We start from the raw sequence: 20,107 nt of genomic DNA, 5'->3' as shown, positions 1-20,107 counted from the left end.
GAATACAACAAGTGTATTCGCTAACTTACAAGCCCTTAACCAACAGTGCAGTTCAAGAAGAGTTAAGAAAGTAGACTAAAATAAAAAGTAATAATAAAAAGTAACACAATAAGAATAAGAATAACAAGGCTATATACAGGGGGTACCGGTACCGAGTCAGTGTGCAGGTTAGTTGTTCACAACTATATATGTTTTCAACTGGCAATTATCTGTATACCTTTATTATAACTATGTAGTGGCTAACCACCTCCCCGTGGGAGACTCACCACTGAAGGAAGCCAGGTTATGGATGTTGTCCCCCATGTCTCCTGTGACTGTCACAGCTTGCTTCACTTTCAAATTAGTCTCACTGAGAGGAGGAGGAGGAGGAGATTTGATTTCATTAGGATCTCTTTTAGTTCTCATTTGGACTAATCTTGCAAGAGTTCTTTAAAAATTTAAATACAATTTATAATACGATCACATTTTCACATATAACACCCTGTTACAAACAGACATAATACACTGGCATATTGACCAGATAAATACTTATAGATTTATTCCTTTATCTCCAATTAGTCCAACACAACCTTCCAATTTATAATTTTTAAACGGTTCTAAAGTACTGTTTGAATTTATTTATTGAAAGGTTTCTGGTTTGCTCAGATAAATTATTCAATTTCTTTATTGATCTGAATCAAAATGTTACTTAGCCTATTTCTCTTTTCTGTCTGGATAACACATAGATGGTGAACTAACTGTTCCTAGGTGTCACGCCCTGACCTTAGAGATCCTTATTTATTCTCTATGTTTGGTTAGGTCAGGATGTGACTCGGGTGGGAGAATCTATGTTTTCTATTTCTTTGTGTTTTTGGCTCAGTGTGTATGGTTCCCAATCAGAGGCAGCTGTCTATCGTTGTCTCTGATTGGGGATCATATATAGGTTGTCATTTTCCGTTTGGGTTTTGTGGGTAGTTATTTTCTGCTTAGCTGTTTTTGTTGCCTGACAGAACTGTGACCTTTTGTTTTTTCTACTTTGTTATTTTGTTGCGGTGTTCAGTTTATTAAAAATTATGAACGCCTACCACGCTGCACCTTGGTCTCCTTCTTCATCCCACGACACACGTTACACTAGTATTTACTGAACGTCTGTCTCTTACCAACTGAATACTGTTGTGAATAGAGTTGAGAGTTTAAATGGTGTATATTATGAAATAAAATAAGCATGTTTTTTTCAATTATCTTGTTGATTGATGACCAACCAAGAGCATTGTGCATGACTACAATAGAAGAACCACATCTCCACCTTAAAACAATCCTTGCTGCTTTGTTCTGTTCAATCTGTAGCCTCCTAATTTCACTTGCTGGAGGAGAGGAGGAGGAGGAGAGGAGGAGACGAGGAGGAGGAGAGGAAGATAGGAAGAGGAGAGGAGGAGGATGAGAGGAGGAGGAGAAGAGGAGGAGAGGACGATAGGCGTAGAGGATGAGACGAGGAGGAGAAGGAGAGGAAGATAGGAAGAGGAGAGGAGGAGGATGAGAGGAGGAGGAGAAGAGGAGGAGAGGACGATAGGAGGAGGAGGAGGAGAGGAGGAGAGGACGATAGGAGCAGGAGAGGCTTGAGTATGATATAGACACAGGCTTTGTACAGTAGGTGAACAAACAAACCGACACACAGACACACACACTGACCCGTCCAGTTCAGCAGTCTCTATGTAGACCAGGTTGAGAGGTTCACTACTAGAGAGCAGCAGCAGGTCTGCCTGAAATCACAGAGGGAGAGATTCACATAGTCAGATTCACTGACTATTAAAAGACACTGAATATAGGCACCTGTTTCACACCCAGTCTATCACGATGGTCTCTTATGCCAGAATCAGCTGAAATAGACGACCAATGAGGAACTGTATGTTTGAGACCTGAAACGGTATGTTGTAATGAACACACAGGAAGTTTGGTTTAGTGTTCTGTTCTCACTGTAACAAACTGGTTGTTTCCAAGTTTGATGATGTCACCCACATGAACATCCATCCATTTTTCACTCCGTAGTCTAGAGAGAGAGAGGGAGAGTGAGATAGTGGGTGGGGTGGGGGAGGGAGGGAGAGAGGGGTAGGAAAGAAGAGTATTTCAAGTTTCAAGTTTTTCAAGACAGTAGACATCCTCGCTCTATTTTTTAGGATCAGGAAGAAAATGTATGGAGGGGTCAAATCTGTGTACGACCTATTTTACTTTCAACTCCTGTCTGTGACTGTCTGTAAGCCAGGAGAAAGATCAACAGGAAGAAAACAAGCACTTCCTGTTGCCCGCAGCTGCTTCCTGTTGTGCCTCCTGAAAAGAGGGCATGTTGCCCAACTGTCCCTGCCCGAGGCACTCACACATTTGCTGTGGAAATGGATTTGGGTGGAGGACGGTGGAGAGAGCAGGGTGGGGACAGGGAGCAGGAAGGGGCAAACAATCTGAACACACACAACCAGTGTGCCATTATGAGTTGTGTTCATTATGTACTGTTAGAAACCAATAGTATATCTCATGAACTTACTCTCCATCGATGAGCACTGTGACCTTCCGGTTGTTCACCTGGGTGTCACTCCTGTGGCGGTTCTATTAGGACAGACATGATTATAATAACATTAGACTGGACTTGTGAATGGAGGGAATTCCAGTCGACTTAAATCATTACAAAAGGCTTCTGTCCGGCAGAAACATCTTCTTTCTCTGGCTTAAAGGTCGGAGGTTGTCTAAAGGTCGGAGGTTGTCTAAAGGTCGGAGGTTGTCTAAAGGTCGGAGGTTGTCTAAAGGTCAGAGGTTGTCTAAAGGTCAGAGGTTGTCTAAAGGTCGGAGGTTGTCTAAAGGTCAGAGGTTGTCTAAAGGTCAGAGGTTGTCTAAAGGTCAGAGGTTGTCTAAAGGTCAGAGGTTGTCTAAAGGTCAGAGGTNCTAAAGGTCAGAGGTTGTCTAAAGGTCAGAGGTTGTCTAAAGGTCAGAGGTTGTCTAAAGGTCAGAGGTTGTCTAAAGGTCAGAGGTTGTCTAAACATCTGGTTTGGGTCTGGAGTCTCACAAGACCAGCCAGCAAAATGACTGCCCACCGCCACTGTGTCGCTAAAGATGGTCAACATCTCCTCAACAAGAGCCAATTATGACAAGCCGAACAATGTGACCTCACTAAAGCAACCAACGGGGTGGTGGTCCATGAGCATGAAGGCAGAAAGGTCACTGACTACGTCCCAAATGGCATCGTATTGCACTACCTTTTGACCAGAGTCTATGGGCCTTGGTCAAAAGTAGTCCGCTACATAGGGAACAGGGTGCAGTTTGGGTTGCAGGCAGTGTCGCCACCCGACCTAACAGACAGACCCTTGTTTTGCTACTGAGGTTAACGTGGAACAAAATGACATCACATTTCCCAAAATGCTACAGTATCAGGTTGCCAATCCACTCAATAACAGTCAATAATAGTAGTACATGTTTGTTTAACGCTGGAATTGAGAAGTAATTTTCCTTATATAGTTTTAGTTTTGAATCTAGGTTCCTGCTTGAACAACAGCACAACAGAACGTATGAAAACACGTCAGAATGATTTAGAAATGTCAGGGCAGGTCGTCTAACATGTTGACCAATCCGCTCGTGTTACTGACGCGTCACGCCCTGCAAGTCCCGCCTCTCCAATCTCCTCATTGGTTTTTAGGAGCATATACCCACGTGGGTGATTAAAAGATGAACTGAGGTCCACACTCCAGTCCAGTTGGTGGTGATAATGCACCTTAAAGTTGGTTGCCAACCGCCATATAAAGTCCACAGAAGAAGAAGAAGACTAAAGGAAGAGAGATTTTTTTTTTTTTTACTAGAAACTAACTAGGTGTCCCCTTTTATCTTTGGATTAATTATCGGAGTAGAGAACACACGATTTTGTGCGACTCAAAAATGGGGTCAAAATTCTACAAATATCAACAAAAAAAAGACTTTCAGGTAAATGAACAACCCAATGTTTATATCCCAGAAGAAATTAGCTAGAAACTACAAGCTAGCTATCTAAATGGCCATGAATGTTTCATGTGTTTCGACCTGTCCCCAAATTAATATAGTTGGTTCAGAGTTGGTTTTGATATTTCAACCTGCGTGTCCTGATCGCGTCTGGTGTGGATGGACAAAATGAACACGCTGACGCACGCGCGTGCCCAGTCTAGTTAGCATGTACGGTAATGCCTGAGGGGATGTTACGGCTGTCCTCGCTGACAGAAGGTGTGGACCAAAACGCAGAGTGGTTAGTGTTCATTCTTTTAATGAAAGTCAACAAAACACTTCAAAATACAAAAACAACCAACGTGACAAAACCGAAACCGTCCTGTGTGGCAACAAAACCTCCACAGGAACAAACACCCACAAAACCTAAGTGAAACCCTGGCTGCCTAAGTATGATTCTCAATCAGGGACAACGATTGACAGCTGTCTCTGATTGAGAATCATACCAGGCCGAACACAAAATCCCAACATAGAAAATCAACCATAGACAACCCACCCAACTCACGCCCTGACCAACTAAAATAAATACAAAACAAAGGAAAACAGGTCAGGAACGTGACAGGGGAAGTGAGAGCAGAGAGGGAATCTGAGTTGTTAACTCAATTATGTTACTGATATTCTCCTCGTCAGCTAAAATAATGACTAAATCAGTGTACAGTCCATAAAGGTTATTAAAGTAAACAAAAAATGAAATAAAAATTACAATGAAAAATATTTGAAAATCTAAAAAGATACTGAAACTATTATCTTTGACTACAAAACAAACACACAAAAAAAAAAAAAAACATTTTAACTTTATGTTTAATTGTAGTTTTTTTCTTCTAAACTTTGAGCTAAAATCAAATAGTGATTTAACTTTAGCTGGCTGGCTTGCTGCATAAGATAACTGCATATACCAGTAACGTTATTTGATAACTTGTTAGATGCCGTTATGTTTTTCCAAAACTTTGGTTTACTTTAATTTAATGTAGCTGTAAGCTAGGTGTTGATAGCAACTGGCTGACTCATGCAGTGCTAACGTAATGATAGCATGCTGGTAGGGCTAACGTTAGCAGGCTAGTAGGGCTAACGTTAGCAGGCTAGTTGGCTAGCAACCTTGCAAGCTGATTTGTAACACAAAAATTCAAAGTATATGCTTGTAAGTTGGATGAAAATTACATTGAAACCAGGAGTCATGAGTATAAACGATTTGGTTTAATTTGAAGTTATACATTTTAAGTTATTTCTGTTGGAGTTTACATCATAGGGACTAGGCTGGCTTGCCGGCTCCTCCATTTAACATCACACCCCCCAATTAGAATCTTGGGGATTTTATGTAACAACTCGAAAAATAGAAAAGAGGTGTGACTTTGCATTGGGACTTTTGATGTGTATACTAATACAAATCCATATGCTACATGTGGTTATGGTTATGCTACCTACCCTTTAAAACGTCTACAGGATCGGTGTGTCCCCCACGGGACGGTTGAGCTAACATAGGCTACAAAAAACACAAAAAACTAAAACTACAAAAAACACATGGTTTTTTGTTTGTATTATCTTTTACCAGATCTAATGTGTTATATTCTCCTACATTAATTTCACATTTCCACAAACTTCAAAGTGCTTCCTTTCAAATGGTATCAAGAATATGCATATCCTTGCTTCAGGTCCTGAGCTACAGGCAGTTAGATTTGGGTATGTCATTTCAGATCCTGAGTTTCAGGCAGTTAGATTTGGGTATGTCATTTCAGGTCCTGAGCTACAGGCAGTTAGATTTGGGTATGTCATTTCAGGTCCTGAGCTACAGGCAGTTAGATTTGGGTATGTCATTTCAGGTCCTGAGTTTCAGGCAGTTAGATTTGGGTATGTCATTTCAGGTCCTGAGCTACAGGCAGTTAGATTTGGGTATGTCATTTCAGGCAAAAAAAAAAGAAAAAAGTGGCAGATCCTATTAAGACACTTTATGTTGGTGTTTCCTTTATTTTGGCAATTACCTGTATCATTGATAGTATTTCATGAGACCAGCACCGGTAACTTTATTATTAACTGGATGTTCTGCTTTTTTTTAACTTCACCCCAAAAAATCAAACAAATATACAATGATTAAGCTTTAACTTACTTGATTATTATATATACTGTATATATATATATAAAAAAAATGTTATCCTTAGAAGCCTACTGTACTTTGAAGTTGCATTGCTCTTATCTTTCCTAGATTAAAAAAAACAACTCACAAAAACATAAAAAGTACAGACAATTACTCACCCACATACAAGAGAGGGAGAGAGAGCGAGGGAGAGATAGAGGGAGTAGAGAGAGCAACAGAGCACGGAGGAATGGAGAAAATAAACATGAAATAGAGGTGTATGAGTTCAAGGAGAGGAGGTACAGTAGCTAGAGAAGGATGTAGCTACAGAAAAACATCAACAAGTCTCAACTCCTGAACAAATGACATGATGACAATACTGCCACCAACACGGAAACAGTAACCATGGAAATACAGATAAGAGCCAGAGGCAGGATTTCAGTGTGAGAGAGAGAGAGAGGAGTGTGGAGTGCAGTGACACAGCCTAACTAACACTAGTCTGAACCTCTACTGCCTCTCACCAGCCCAGTACACCAACACAATGCTCTCCTCTACTACCACAACACAATCCGCTCCTCTACTACCACAACACAATACACTCCTCTACTACCACAACACAATACACTCCTCTACTACCACAACACAATACACTCCTCTACTACCACAACACAATACTCTCCTCTACTACCACAACACAATACACTCCTCTACTACCACAACACAATACACTCCTCTACTACCACAACACAATACAATCCTCTGCTATTACTGCCTGACCACTACTCCATTTACTAACCATGGAAAAACAGCCAGGTGAACACAGACAATGTCTGGGATTCATCTCATGATTCAGGGAAAACACTAGTTACCGTAGAATAATTGTTAGGTGAGGTTCTTGCAGTGTTAGGTGATGTTCTAGAAGTGTAAGGGGATGTTCTAGTAGTATTAGGTGATGTTCTAGAAGTGCTAGAGGATGTTCTAGTAGTATTAGGTGATGTTCTAGTAGTGTTAGGTGATCTAGAAGTGTTAGGTGATGTTCTAGAAGTGTTAGGTGGTGTTTTAGTAGTGGTAGGTGATGTTTTAGTAGTGTTAGGTGATGTTCTAGAAGTGTTAGGTGATCTAGAAGTGTTAGGTGATCTAGAAGTGCTAGGTGATGTTCTAGAAGTGTTTGGTGATGTCTAGAAGTGTTAGGTGCTGTTCTAGAAAGTGCTAGTGATGTTCTAGTAGTATTAGGTGATGTTCTAGGTAAGTATTAGGTGATGTTCTAGTAGTGTTAGGGATGTTCTATAAGTGTTAGGTGATGTTCTAGAAGGGTTAGGTGGTGTTCTGAAGTGTTAGGTATGTTCTAGAAGGATTAGGTGATGTTTTAGTAGTGTTAGGTTGATGTTCTAGAAGTGCTAGGTGATGTTCTAGTAGTATTAGGTGATGTTTTAGAAGGTTGGGGTGATGTTCTAGAAGGTCAGGTGATGTTTTAGAAGAGTTAGGTGATGTTCTAGAAGTGTTAGGTGATGTGTTCTAGAAGTGTTAGGTGATGTTCTAGAAGTGTTATGTGATGTTTTGGAAGGGCTAGGTGATGTTCTAGAAGGGTTAGGTGATGTTTTTAGAAGGGTTAGGTGATGTTTTTAGAGAAGGGTTAGGTGATGTTTAGAAGGGTTAGGTGATGTTTTAGAAGGGTTAGGTGATGTTTTAGAAGGGTTAGGTGATGTTTTAGAAGAAGGTGATTTAGAGTGTATGTTTTAGAGGGTAGGTGATGTTTTAAGGAGGTAGAGGGTGTAGTTAGTTAGGATGTTTTAGAAGGGTTTAGGTTGATGTTTTAGAAGGGTTTAGGTGATGTTTTAGAAGGGTTAGGTGATGTTTAGAAGGGTTAGGTGATGTTTACTAGAAAGGTTAGGTGATGTTTTAAGAAAGGGTTAGGTTGATGTTCTAGAAGGGTTAGGTGATGTTTTAGAAGGGTTAGGTGATGTTTTAGAAGGGTTAGGTGATGTTTTAGAAGGGTTAGGTGATGTTCTAGAAGTGTTAGGTGATGTTCTAGAATGGTTAGGTGATGTTTTAGAAGGGTTAGGTGATGTGCGTGTGTGTACCTAGCAAGGTTATTATAATGTTGTGTTTTAATATTCGTTTTTATTTCTATGACTTTAAAAAAATTCTGTTTAGTTCCAGTAATTATTTACATCTGATTTACTAATGACAAATCAACCAATGGTTGCGTGCCATGTCATGGAGTGTGCAGTCTGACTGCTATACCATATGATGTGGTTAGCTGAAATGTAAAATACCTTTTAAGCTTTTTCAAACGGGTTTGATAATAATTTTATTTCAGTTTCCAAAATATGTTTTCCTGATTAGTTTAACTTTCCGTTTTAGTTTACTATAATAACCTTGGTACCTATAGGTGTCGGCAATAAAACGGGATATCGTCAGCGTGGATCTGTCTGTACCACTAACACCTGTTGAGAGGTCAAAACCCCCCTAACCAGGGGTCAACTCAGGGAATAAGGTTAAAGGTCAGACGGGTCAGATGGTCAAAGGTGAACAAATTATTACAGAGAAGGGAAAATGTACACAGTGCATTCGGAAAGTATTCAGACCTCTTCCTTTTTTCCAAATTTCTGGGAAGATCTGGGAAGGCTAAGACAAAAATTATGCAGCATTGAAGGTCCCTAAGAACACAGTGGCCTCCATCATTCTTAAATGGAAGAAGTTTGTAACCACCAAGACTCTTCCTAGAGCTGGCCGCTCGGCCAAACTGAGCAATCGGGGGAGTAGGGCCTTGGTCAGGAAGGGGACCAAGAACCCGATGGTCACTGACAGAGCTCCAGAGTTCCTCTGTGGAGATGGGAGAATCTTCCAGAAGGACAACCACCTCCGTAGCACTCCACCAATCAGGCCTTTATGGTAGAGTGGCCAGATGGAAGCCACAAATCAGTAAAAGGCACATGACAGCCCGTTTGGAGTTTGCCAAAAGACACCTAAAGGACTCTCAGACCATGAAAAACAAGATTCTCTGGCCTGATGAAACCAAGATTGACCTCTGGTGGTGGCAACATTATGCTGTGGGGATGTTTTTCAGCAGCAGGGACTGGGAGACTAGTTAGGATCGAGGTAAAGATGAACGGAGCAAAGTAAAGAGAGATCCTTGATGAAAACCTGCTCCATAGCGCTCAGGAACTCAGACTGGGGCGAAGGTTCACCATCCAATGGGACAATGACCCTAAGCACACAGCCAGGACAACACAGGAGTGGCTTTGGGACAAGTCAGAGCCCAGACATAAACCCGATCGAACATCTCTGGAGAGACCAGAAAATAGCTGTGCAGCTACGCTCCCCATCCAACCTGACAGAGCTTGAGATGATCTGCAAAGAAGAATGGGAGAAACTCCCTAAATACAGGTGTGCCAAGCTTGAAAGCATCATACCCAAGAAGACTAAAGGCTGTAATCGCTGCCAAAGGTGCTTCAACAAAGTACTGAGTAAAGGGTCTGAATATTTATGTAAATGTGATATAATTTTTTTTTTTTACCTGTTTTTGCTTTGTCATTATGGGGTATTGTATGTAGATTGATGAGGGGAAACAAACAATTGAATCAATTTTAGAATAAGGCTGTAAAGTAACAAAATGTGTAAAAAAGTCAAGGGTTTTTTATACTTTCCAAATGAACTGTAGACGAAAAGGAAAAGCTAATGAAATCTCCTCTTGGAATGGCTGAGCAGCAGTAAGATGTGAAAGGTAAGGAGGGTGGGAAAGGCCCTAATATAGAGGTAAGGAGGGTGGGTAAGGCCCAAATATAGAGGTACGGAGGGTGGGTGTAAGGCCCAAATATAGCAGGTTAAGGGGATTGGGTAGGGCCCAAATTATAGATGGTAGAGGGTTGGGTAGGAGGGTGGAAAGCCCAAAAATATGTGGTAAGGATGGGTGAGGTTAGGCCCAATATAGTGGTAAGGAGGGTGGGTAAGGCCAAAATATAGACGTAAGGAGGGTGGGAAAGGCCCATAAATAGAGTGGTAAAGGAGGGTGGGTAAGGCCCAAATATAGGACGTAAGGAGGTGGGAAAGGCCCAAATATAGAGGTAAGGAGGGTGGTAAGGAGGGTGGGAAGGCCCAAATACAGAGGTAAGAGGAGGTGGGTAAGCCCAAATACTAGGTAAGGAGGGTGGGTAAGGCCCAAATATGTAGAGGTAAGGAGGTGGGTTAAGGCCCAAATATAGAGGTCAGGAGGGTGGGTAAGGCCCAAATATAGAGGTAAGGAGGGTGTGGTAAGGCCCAAATATAGACGTAAGGAGGGTGGGTAAGGCCCAATATAGTGGTAAGGAGGGTGGGGTAAGGTCCCAAAATATAGAGGTAGGGAGGCGGTGGGTAAGGCCCAAATATAGTGGTAGGAGGTGGGGTGAGGCCCAAACATGGAGGTAGGAGGGTGGGTTAAGGCCCAAATTATAGAGGTAAGGAGCAGGTGGGTTTAAGGCCCACATATTAGAGGTGGAGCGGGCCCACGAGTGGGGTGGGTAAGGCCCCAATCAAGAGTGTAAGGAGGGTGGTATGTAAGCCAAATATAGAGGTAAGGAGGGTGGGTTAAGGCCCTAATATAGAGGGTAGGAGTGACGAGGCGCCAGTGGTAAGGCCAGTGGGTAAGCCCAATATAGAGGTATAGTGAGGGGGTAAAGTGTCCACATATAAGTATAGGAGGGTGGGTTAAGGCCCAAATATAGAGTAAGGACGATGGGTAAGGCCCGAATATAGAGGTTAATGAGGGTGGGTAAGGCCAAAATATAGAGCGTACAGGAGGGTGGGTTAAGGCCCAAATACTAGAGGTAATGCGAGTCGGGGTAAGGCCCAAATTATAGAGGTAAGAGGGGTGGGTAAGGCCCACATTCAGAGGGTAAGGAGTGTGGGAAAGAGCCCACCATATAGATGGTAAGGGAGGTGGGAAAGGCCTAAATACGAGAAGTAAGGAGGGTGGAAAAGGCCAATACAGAATACAGGAGTTGGAAGGAGGTGTGGGTAAGTGCCTAATACTAGAGATAGGAGGTGAAGGGCCAATACAGGAGATATAGGAGGGTGGGAAAGGGCCTTACAAATCAGAGATAAGGAGGGGTGGGGAAACAAGGAGAGGTGGGTAAGGCTACAATGGGTGGAAGCTATCAACGTAAGGAAGGGTGAAGGCCCTAACGAGGAGGGTGGGAAGAGAGGAGCCTTCAAGAATAGGGGAGAAAGCCATACAGAGTTCTCGTTCATACTCACTATTGTCATCTGTAGCGTCTTTCAGCCAACGTGCACAGACAGCTACCAGGACAGAGGGACACACGGTTGTTGAACCAGGGATCAGAGAGGAGATTGCAGAATCACCTACCGCAACCATCCACGTAACATTCAGCCAAATGGCTAGGTAAACATTTATAAATCTACACATAATCTCACATTCATTTATAACCCCCGCCCCCCGACCTCCCCCCAAAAAAAACAGGGAGGGGAGATTTGGTATTGGTGTAAATGGTGCTGGAATGAGCAAACATATACAGTTAGTATGCAGATAAAAACACACACTAGGGAACGACACAACCCTACACATAGACGTTCAGAAACAGGACAGAATAGATGCAGGTAAGCTCTCTATGCTAGATCCATAAGACAGACGATCTACCTCCACGTACAGTACTGGGCTCTGCTCTCTACTAGTCTCCATAGTTGTTTCTACATACTGTAAGCTGTGATGAGTTTCTCCAGGTCAGGTATGGTGTTGTTTGTGTGACCCTCTATATGACAATGAAGTCTTTGCTAAAATACTGAGTCATTCCTGTTCTGAGTATGTCACTTTCTTACTCTTAATGCACTTCACTCAGTTCATATTTGTTTTCTTACTGATTATATTTTATCTTCTGAGAATCACTCAATCATAGACATTCGCTCAGCACTAACATGGGCCTGATAAGTATTTATATGCTAGCTAAAAGTGTGTGTGTGTGTGTGTGTGTGTGTGTGTGTGTGTGTGTGTGTGTGGGTGTGTGTGTGTTGTGTGTGGTGTGTGTGTGTGGTGTGTGTGGTGTGTGTGTGTTGTGTGTGTGTGTGTGTGTGTGTGTGTGTGTGTGATGTGTGTGTGTGTGTGTGTTGTGTGTGTGTGTGTGTTGTGGTGTTTCCACTCACTTGGAGTAACAGCAGAATGAGGAAGTAAGCATTGGCGATCTCTGGAACTGTTCGAAGAGTTGAGTGGCAAGGAAGTTGACGTGTTGTACTTAAGATGTCTTAATGCGATTAGTCTGGAGGAGGGAGGGAGGGAGGGAGGGGAAGGGAGGGAGGGAGGGAAGGGAGGGAGGGACGGGAGGGAGGAGGGATCGGATGGAGAGCGGAGGAGGGAGGGGAAGATTCAATATTAATGCCTATTGAAGTTGAAAGTGACACCATCCATGCCGTGGCTCCCTCTATTTCTCACGTCAGACGGGAGCTCCCACCACCGAAGGGTCTGAGGTTGCCATGGTTATTTCTCTACTGACTGGGCGGGCATTGGAATGGGCTACGGCCGTCTGGGAGAGAGGAGAGGAGGAGCTTGAGTCTTATGAGGGGTTCATGGCTCTGTTGAAATATATTTTCGATCATCCCGCGGCGGGCAGAGAGTGAGGTGAGAGTCTGCTTCAGCTCCAGCAGAGGAATCAGACAGCTGCTGAGTATGTGCTTACCTTCCGGACAGTAGCAGCTTCCAGTGGATGGAATGAGCCGGCGCACAGCACGTTATTTAGAAGAGGTCTGAGCGAGGAGGTCCAGACGGAACTGGCCTGCCGAGATGACAACCTCACCCTGGACGCACTCATGGCGATGGCCATCCGTCTGGATAACCTCCTCCGGGAGCGTCGGCATCTCCATCGCTTCTCTCCCTCCTTCGGCGAGTGTTCGGGATCAGAGGCTGAACCCATGGAGGTAGGGGCCACACGCCTTCCCGCGACGGAACGACGCAGACGGATACAACTGGACCTCTGTCTGTACTGTGGCCAGGGAGGGCACAAGCGCCAGCGGTGTTCGTTACTTCAGAATCCGGGATCCCCTAGAGCAGAGGGACGGTCATGTGATGTTACATCCCCTGGACCAGGAGTGAGTATTCCATCTACTGCTCTTCCTGTTAGACTCTTTTAGTACCCATCACTCTGGCTAACTGTCCCTCATACCCTCTGTCTACAGCTTTAGTGGTTTTCCAGCGCCGCAGGGAACTTTATGGATCAGACCCTTGCCTCCGCTCTCAATACTACTACCTATCCGCTCTCCTCTCCTTTTCCGGTTCAAGGTCTTGACTGTCAGCCTCTACGATCCGGAACCGTTACACACATCACCCAACCACTCACCCTCACGTGGAGCCCAATCACCAGGAAAACATCCCCTTCTTCATTACCAGTGCACCAGTTCACAAGATTATCCTCGGCCGACCTTGGCTTCAACGCCGTAACCCTACCATCTCATGGTCGAGGATGAGAATCCCCGACTGGACACCTGAATGGCGGAGGACCAGCTTTCCTGTCCCTGTGGTTCCACGTCGGTTGAGAGTCCTGTGGTTGCACTCCATCCCAACTTCCTGGAGGAATATCAGGATCTAAGGGAGGTATTCTCCAAGACCCACGCTACCTGTCTCCTTTCTCATCGCCCCTGGGACTGTGCCATTGACCTGTTTTCCCATGCTACACCTCCGCGCATCTACCCTGTGACGGTGGCTGAGACCCAGGCCATGGAGGACTACATTTAAGAAGCGCTCCAACAGTGTTTCATCTGCAGGTCCACGTCCCCTGCATCGGCTGGCTTCTTATTCGTGGCCAAGAAAGAGGGAGGATTACGCCCTTGTATTGATTACAGTGGACTCAATGACATCACCACGAAGTATTGGTACCCTCTCCCGCTGGTGCCGTCAGCCATCGAGCAGCTCCGTGGGGCCCGGTTCTTCACCAAACTGGACCTGCGGAGTGCCTACAATCTCATTCGCATCTGGGAGGGGGATGAGTGGAAGATGGCGTTCAGCACGATGTCTGGTCACTACGAGTACTTGGTTATGCCCTTTGGCTTAGCAAATGCTTCGTTAGTGTTCCAGGCATTCGTCAATGAGGTGTTCAGGCACATGCTCAGACATCAGGTGATTGTGTGATTGTGATTGTGTACATCCTGATCTTCTCGACCAACCTGGGAAGATCACGTCACTCACGTTCGAGCAGTCCTGGAACGCCTCTTGGCTAACCACCTGTTCGTCAAGGCCGGAGTAGTGCCAATTCCACCAGACGGCTGTCTCCTTCTTGGGCTACCAAATCAGCCTGCAGGGAGTGAGGATGGAGGACAAGAAGGTACTTTAGATGCGGTAAGGTCATGGCCAGTCCCAAACACCATCAAGGGTTTACAACGTTTTTTGGGGTTTGCCAACTTTTACCGCTGCTTCATCAGGAACTTCAGCTTCGTCGATGCCCCTCACACCTCCCTCCTCAAGGGTGGGCCTCGTAGGTTGGTTTGGTCTCCAACAGCCGACGAGGTTTCACCTCTGCCCCTTTGCTAAAACACCCAGATCCCACCCTACCTTTCATGATTGAGGTAGACGCATAGGAGGTGGGTGTGGGGGCAGTTTTGTCACCAAGACAGGTGGACTCACTAAAATTGTATCCTTGTGCTTTCTTCGCCAATAAACTGTCCCCCGCAGAGAGGAATTACGACGTCGGCGATCAGGAGCTCTTGGCGGTGAAGTTGGCATTAGAGGAGTAGAGACACTGGCTGGAGGGTGCCAATGAACCATTCGTCATCCTCACCGACCATCGGAACCTTGAGTACATACGGACAGCGAGGAGACTGCATCCATATCAAGCCAGGTGGGCTTGTATCTTCTTCACCAGGTTTGACTTCACGCTGACCTATTGCCCAGGTTCTAAGAACATTAAGGCCAATGCCCTATCCTGTATCTATGATTCAGGCGAGGCTCCTGTCCATAGGGCACCCATTATCCCATCTTCCCGAGTCGTGGGTCCAGTGGTTTGGGACATAGATGTGGACATCCAACAGGCTCTAGAGAGGGAGCCCGCACCCCGGAATTGTCCTCCCGCGCACATCTATGTTCCCACAGGGATAAGAGTTCGGCTGCTGACCTGGGCACACACAGCTGTCGTCGCTGGACATCAAGGTATTTCTCACACCGTCCATTCCATCACTGAGAAATACTGGTGGCCCACCTTGGTGCAGGACGTTACGCGGTATGCCAACTCCTGTTTCGTGTGCTCTCAAACCAAGTCCCCCGGAATGCTCCAGCAGGGAAGCTCCGTTTCCCGTGCCTCAGCGACCTTGGTCTCATCTATTCATTGACTTTGTTACTGATCTTCCCCCTTCTGATGGTTTCCACCATCCTGGTGGTAGTGGATAGATTCTCCAAGTCATGTCGATTAATCCTTCTTCCTCCCCACTGCTCTCCATGTTGCTGAAGCATTCTTCCAGCAGGTATTCCGGCATTATGGCCTTCTGGAGGACATCGTCTCGGACCATAGCTCCCAGTTCACATCCCGAGTATGGAGGACCTTCTTGGAGAGGCTCGGAGTCACGGTTAGTCTCACATTCGGGTAACGGCTTCGGTCTAACGGGCAGGCGGAGAGGATGAATCAGGAGCTGGGGAGGTACCTAAGGAGTCACTGTCAGGACCAGCAGGGTGAGTGGGCACATTTCCTTCCTTGGGCAGAGTACGCCCAGAACTCTCTATGTCACTCCTCCACTGGGTTGACCCCCTTCCAGTGTGTTTTGGGTTTCCAGCCGGCCCCGGCCCCATGGACCCAGGGCCAGACTGTGGCTCCTGCGGTAGATAAGGGATTCTGGCGCACGGAGGAGGTGTGGAACAATGTGCATGTGAGACTCCAGCACGCAATTCGTCATCAGAAGGAGCAGGCAGACCGTCACCACAGTGAGACCCCTGTGTTCCATCCTGGGGATCATGTCTGGCTCTCTACCAGGAACCTCCCACTCCGCCTGCCCTGCAAGAAACTGAGCCCCCGGTTTGTGGGGTCATTCAAGGTTCTCCGGAGGGTCAATAGGTGACATACAGGTTACAATTACCCAGTCACTACCGTATCTCACCCTCTTTTCATGTCTCCCTTCTCAGGCCGGTGGTTCCTGGTCCCCTAGCTGATGCTGTCCCCCACAACACACCTCCACCTCCTCCTGGACATCGAGTGGAGCCCGGCATACGCTGTCAGATCCCTACTGGACTCCCGACATTGTGGGGGTCAGCTCCAGTATCTGGTGGAATGGGAGGGGTATTGCCCAGAGGAGCAGTGTTGGGTCCCGGTGGAGGACATTCTGGACCCCAACATCATTCGTGATTTCCACCTTCGCTGCCCAGACCGACCCGCTCCTCGTCTTCGGGATCGTCCCCCTGGTCCGCGTTGTCCTGTGGCTGGAGTCGCACGTCAGAGGGGGGTACTGTCACGTCTGCTCCTGTTCCTCCCCTCCGGCGTACGACGTTGCCAGAGTACTAACCACCGGTCCTGGATTCATCATTACGCAAACCTGGCACTCATCATTACACGCACATGTTAATCATTATGATTCACACCTGGACTCCATTACCTTCATCATTTCCTCCCCTTTATATGTCGCTCTCTCATGTTCACTCACCAGTTGGTATTGTTCTTGTGTATTGGCCCCATCATCACCCCATCATTACAAATAAATCCATGTAATATAGCCTACACCTTCACAATAAATCCATAATTTATTTTAGCCACGTCTAAAGAAACATGATATGAAGAAAATGTAGTCTATTTCAGAAGAACAGAACAGCATACTCTGAGTTGTCCTGATCTGTCTATGCCATATGGCTGTGGGCTACACTAGTTAATTTGGAAGACAAGATTTGCTTAGAATTTCGTGGCATAAATTTTTTGTATTTTATAGTATGAAGAAGATAATTGAACAAAGCTGAATAAAATAGAAAGGATATTTTCTCCAAACGATTTGAGGGAGTGCGCACATGTGGCTATTATATGTTGAGCAGTTAACAAAGAAACAAGTACTCCTATATGCTTAATTTTGAGATATTTATGTAACTTTAGTTGTTCTACAAACGTTGGGCTATATGTTTCTATGGCTGCATGATGCGTCTCTAATGATGGTTTGAAAAAAGTCACATGAAATGCATGAGATTAGTTTTTTTGCACAGGCTGCACACACTTCATCAGTCTCTCATTCACAACTAACGTTGGGTAGTTAGTTAGATAACATATACGTAGTTAATATACTGGCTAGTTTGATGTATTAGTAGACAACTAATGTTAGGTAGCTAGCTAACATACCGGTACATAGAGCTGTAATGATATGCTATGTGGTTTGTAAGGATAGTGTAGCTAACAAATTGTCAGCCAACATAACGTTTAACGTAACATATTTGAAAAGTCATTACTTTATTACATTGCTCAACATTTTTAATTAGTTAAGTCAATTAATTTGCATCTGCTCTCATCGGACTTCTCTGCATATTTACCGTCATTTTCTTTGAATCTGAAAACATTGTGAAGCCACGCCCATTTTCTGAAAAACTGCATTATGGGCCCTAAAAGCACGGAAATAGCGTATACTGCTTGTATACTGCGTATTTTGGCAAATGTAGTATGACATCCGGGAACTTTTTGCATACTAACTATATCCATACTATGACCAATAAGCATAAAACATACTCAATTTACTTCACAAATAGTACAGTTAGTGCGGTTAGTATGAGTACTGTATTCGAACACAGCTCTACTCTGGGACAGTTGTGGAATGCGATAGATCCCAAATTAATCCAACCACTAGCATCAAAAAAATGTCAGAATGTTTAGCAGATCAGAACGTTTAGCTTAAAATGTTGATAAACTGTTAGGCTATTTCTTCACAAAATAAGCCAGCAATGCTTAATGCAAACTATAAGCACAAATGTTCCATTAGCGGGAAAACACAATTAGTAAAAGTGACAGCAAATGTGATTATGCATGTAATGCTTTTATTATAACGGTGCATTTTTATGGTGAAAAGTATCTTCCCCAAACTTGAAACTCACACACTGCTTATGTATGCCAGTTAGGCTCTACACCCATTGTAAAGTGGATCATTTTAAGAAGTTATTTGGCCACTTTAGTTGTGATACAAACCTTATAAAACATATAGGACTTATGGGCTAGGCTACATGAGGAGTGGGACTATGATTTGAAAAAGTCGCAAATATTATCATGCACCTTTCTCGAAACGGGCAGGTGGGAAAAAAGACATGTCATCTATGCAGTTAAATAGCAACTGGAGGATGCTTTACACCAGGTTCATGTTCATGCCAGCCAGGTAGGCTATACTCCTGTTGTAAAGACAAGCAATGTGCTTAATATTAGGAAAGTTAACAAATAAATATAGTAGGCCTAGCCTATAGAAAGCTGATGGGATCCTCCTCTTTTTAATAGAGGCCATCAATCTGTTTTCTCACGCAATTACATAGCCTATAGAAATGTTGTGCAACATGAGCTCATGGGCTCTCATGAAGTGTTTGATTAGATTTTCGATCACATTTGCATTGATGTCAGAGTGATTCGAGCGACAATAGAGTGCTGAGTACAAGCCAGTTAGCAAGTTTGGTAGGCTACCAGAGCAGACCAGAGCAGACCAGACCAGAGCAGAGCAGAGCAGAGCAGACCAGACTCAGACCCCTGGCAGCCTGCCAGCAGCATGACAATAACCAGACAGTGACATGTATAGTCTGGTCCCAGGGACTATCTCAATACACAAGTACACAAGAGCATGCATGCACAAAGTACCACACACACACACACACCACACCACGTTTATTTTTGAAGGGGAGCCTCCCATTGACTCACGCACACTCTCCTCCTGTATGAAGGAAGAGAGGTCAAAGGTTGAGGAGCTCCTCAGATGAAACTGCAGGCATACACAGACAGATGGAAAGGATAGTGATTGGAATTCATAGAGAGAGAGAGAGAGAGAGAGGAGAGAGAAGAGAGAGAGAGAGAGAGAGAGAGAGAGAGAGAGAGAGAGAGAGAGAGAGAGAGAGAGAGAGAGAGAGAGAGAGAGAGAGAGAGAGAGAATAGGGATTGGAGAGAGGTAGATGAGTAGAGGAGTATGAGTAGTAGAGAAGATTTGAGTATGATGAGAGAAGGGCACGATTCTATTATGATGAGTATAGTAGAGAGACCGTCAGCCCATCTTCACAGTCGGTAAGCTTCAATCAGGTACCACAGTCACTACACCCTTACCGATGTTCGCTACCGAATTAGTCCCAGATTAACAGTCTGTTCATGTCCACGTGGGCATCCTTCTGCTCTTTGTTACGATTTGTTACTTTCGTAGTTATACGCAAACAGTACCCGTGATTTATCTTCCTCTCTGGTTCTCGCTCATGGTTTTGTATTCGACCTCTACTGGTTGTATCGCGCTGTTGGCGGGGAGCTTTTTTCCTCGACTTGCGTCCCACAGTGCGCTCGCTGGACGTGGCGGTACTAAAGACTGCAAGGGTCTCTGCAATTTCCTGGATTTCTGTGGCTGTCTATCTGGCTCCTGGGCTGCGGGCACGGTTGGCCCGTGTGTACTGCTCTCCTCAACATCTCTGGTGTTTCATCTTTACGTGCGTGCGCGGCGTTATGGACTATCTTAGGAGGTGCACCGGTTTCGGGATGCTCTCATTGCGGTCAAGTGTCGCTTTACTTTTGAGATCTGACACGGCCCTCCTTCCGGTTAATTTATCTACAAATCAAAGCCTTATCTTGGACCGGGGCATCTACTTTCTCCGTCGTTGTGCCTCGTGGTTTACGCACTCGTGGGGCGGTTGACCTGTTAAGTGCCGGCCTGGTTGCGTTCCGCGCCTGCTTTTCGTACACCCGGGTCTCCGTTCCTGGCCAGGGTTTGTGCTGTTGATTGTCTCCAGGTTTTCTTCCCTTGGTCTGCTCCGTGTTTCTCCAGTAGCCGCAACGTGGTGCTGCTCGGTGCTGTCAGTGTTGCTTGTGCCGGAGCTCGCGCGGTTGCTCTTGTATGGTCTTGAGAGAGGGAAGATCTATCATGAGGTTTCCTTTGTTGTCTCCCGTG

At 45.0% G+C, this 20,107-nt stretch overlaps 1 pseudogene; it reads right to left on the bottom strand.

Annotated features, from left to right (window-relative positions):
- Positions 1–12,858, bottom strand: part of LOC111973916 (phospholipid-transporting ATPase ID-like) — a 41,462-nt pseudogene extending 28,604 nt beyond the window's left edge.
- Positions 12,859–20,107: the final 7,249 nt, after the last annotated feature.

The sequence above is a fragment of the Salvelinus sp. IW2-2015 genome, linkage group LG15 (assembly GCF_002910315.2).
Source record: "Salvelinus sp. IW2-2015 linkage group LG15, ASM291031v2, whole genome shotgun sequence".
NCBI classification, from domain to species: Eukaryota; Metazoa; Chordata; class Actinopteri; order Salmoniformes; family Salmonidae; genus Salvelinus; species Salvelinus sp. IW2-2015.
The sequence above is the reverse complement of the archived record's forward strand: the minus strand, read 5'-3'. Positions and strand labels throughout refer to the sequence as shown.